Source organism: Parasteatoda tepidariorum, chromosome 3 (genome assembly GCF_043381705.1).
Source record: "Parasteatoda tepidariorum isolate YZ-2023 chromosome 3, CAS_Ptep_4.0, whole genome shotgun sequence".
NCBI lineage: Eukaryota > Metazoa > Arthropoda > Arachnida > Araneae > Theridiidae > Parasteatoda > Parasteatoda tepidariorum.
The window spans coordinates 76,349,524-76,351,914 of NC_092206.1; the positions used below are offsets into that span (position 1 = coordinate 76,349,524).

Here is a 2,391-nt window from a genome sequence, read left to right on the forward strand (position 1 = left end):
TTTAGTGAAATTTAAATTGAAAGAACGCGTTATGTAGTAATCACTACAGGTATAATAATATTGGATGGCACGGTTTTTAAAGCTAGCTTAGGAGCAAAAATCAATCGAAAGTAGTATCCCGGAAATCTTACAACGAATTTTAACCCCTAGCGCCATCTGTGCTTCGCTTTACACGATAAACCATCCATGGGGTACTTCCCCAATCTATCTTAAAAGCGTGATCCAGGTTACGGATGTAAGATCTCTCTATAAATATAAATAAAAGGTTTTCCTGCAGAAAAAGAGAAACAGTTAAATTTATTTTATGAATCTACAAACTTTGATTGTATCATTAACGATAATTATGTGCACTATACCTTGGTTATAAAATCATCAGAATTTGCAATATAGGAGCAATAAATTACGATACAAAAACCAATCACACAAAACTTTCCCGGACAATACGGCTTCCATAATTGAGCAGTTACAGGTTGGGCTACTTCTACGCATTTCTGTTAGATGACAATACCTCTTTGACATCAAAAATCATAGAAATTCATTCCACCCTTTACCCCGTGGTGTTCCACATTTTCGAATTTTCAAATAGTACATATTTTCAAATATCATACTTATAAAACTTAAATAGTATCCAAAAACTATTTTAACGAGTTATTTTTTACTTGACATTTCAAAAATGCCTTGTTTCTCTTTGTATATTATAATTGCAATTTGTATATGTTTATTTGTACAAACTAGTTTAATATCAGTCTATACTATTCTAATAAAGATATAGTCAAATCTTCTTCACTAATGGAAATCTATAACGCTCACTAAATTATAAATTTTTTTGTTCTAACTTGATTTTTAAATTTATATTCAACAATCAATTGCTTTTCTATCTTGTTGGGAAAAAAATTTTAAATTATTCCTTATTTTATTTCTTAAATATAATTAAACAATTCTGTTTGTATATTTATTTGGTAAGAATTTTCTAAAAAAATTTTAATTTGGAAATATTAATAATTAAAAAACGGGGATGCAACAACAATGAATAACACTTCCTAAAAAAATTAAAATACATTTGATAAGAATTTAAGAAATAAATCTTAAACAAATTATCTTTAAATTAGAAAACAACAAAAAAGAGATGTACAATCATTTGATACTCTATTGTAGCGACACCTAGCTATTTATTGAATCAATTTAAAGGGAAGAGGGACTAATCCCATAGTGTCCTTAACCGTAACGTTAATGCTTAATCTACCGGAGTGTCTATTGCACCGATTATCGGCGCAGTAAAATTCATTTTGCTATCTTACCGATCAAATTTTTAACCAATCATAGAGAGTATCTGTCCACGTGACTCTCCGATTTTTTTTTCAAAAATAATTTAGCTCTGTTTATAGTAGTCAAGGCAGCTACAATTTTTGTAACATCTTGATTTTCTTCATATGAAGAATAACAAATAGCCATTCATGAATTTGAAAAAGAAAAAAGGACGATCTTCTGGAAGAGAGAAGCGAAAACTTTACAAAATGCTTCAAAGAAATTTAAAAAATTTGATAAGGCTCCGCTGGAATTGAAATACACATGGTGGAAGAATTCATTAAAAAAAATGTACAGATAACAGTCGCCAATCCAAGTAAGTAAATTTTGTATTGTTTAATTAATTTTTAAAATGTGTTATTTAAAATGAATTATTTAAAATGTGTTAATTGATTAGCAACATCGTTCCTGATGTCACCATGTCAATAGTCACTATACACCTTGTAAAGAACAATTTAACACACTTGTTTTATATGTTCTCTGACCTGCTATCTATTATTTTATATTGTGTCTGCAAGCCCTTATAGAGTTTAGTTTATACATTTTTTATACGTAGTTTGTTTAAAAAAAAAATTTTTTTCCAGAACCTTTACTCAAAATTGTCCAGCTGCTGTCTCCAGATAAACAATTTTTGCAGATAAAATCAATGAATGAGGATCATGACCATGTCCTCTCCGAATCTTTGTTCCGTTCTTCGCCTAAAGAAAGCCTGATACCTGTTGAGCACCAAGAGAAAGTTCAAAAATATGTGAATCTCCAAGTATCTATATTTCTGTTCCATTTCATATAGGTAAAAATTTTTCCTACATTTACTCTAATTATCTCCATTTTCTATCATAATATTGTTTGTATAGTTAAGAAATTATTTTGTTACTCAGAGTGATTTACACTGACTTACGTGTGAATATTATAATATCTATTTGAACTTATTGTTGTTGCTCAAACTGTTGTTAATGGAGATTTCTGTATCGTGATCTGCGGCAGAGTAATCGCAAAGTCCAGGAAACTTCCGGGCAGTGACCCGCGAGAAACTAAAAGAAATGTCATAGAAAGGGACTGACTCGTAAGGTATAACTTGTAGTTACC

General features: G+C 29.9%; 1 long non-coding RNA gene across 1 annotated transcript; it reads left to right on the forward strand.

Annotated features, from left to right (window-relative positions):
• Positions 1–1,240: 1,240 nt before the first annotated feature.
• LOC122270607 (uncharacterized) lies at positions 1,241–2,102 on the forward strand. Its single transcript, XR_006225908.2, has 2 exons — positions 1,241–1,621; positions 1,890–2,102. It is a non-coding gene; the product is annotated as an uncharacterized lncRNA (long non-coding RNA).
• The last annotated feature ends 289 nt before the right edge of the window (positions 2,103–2,391 follow it).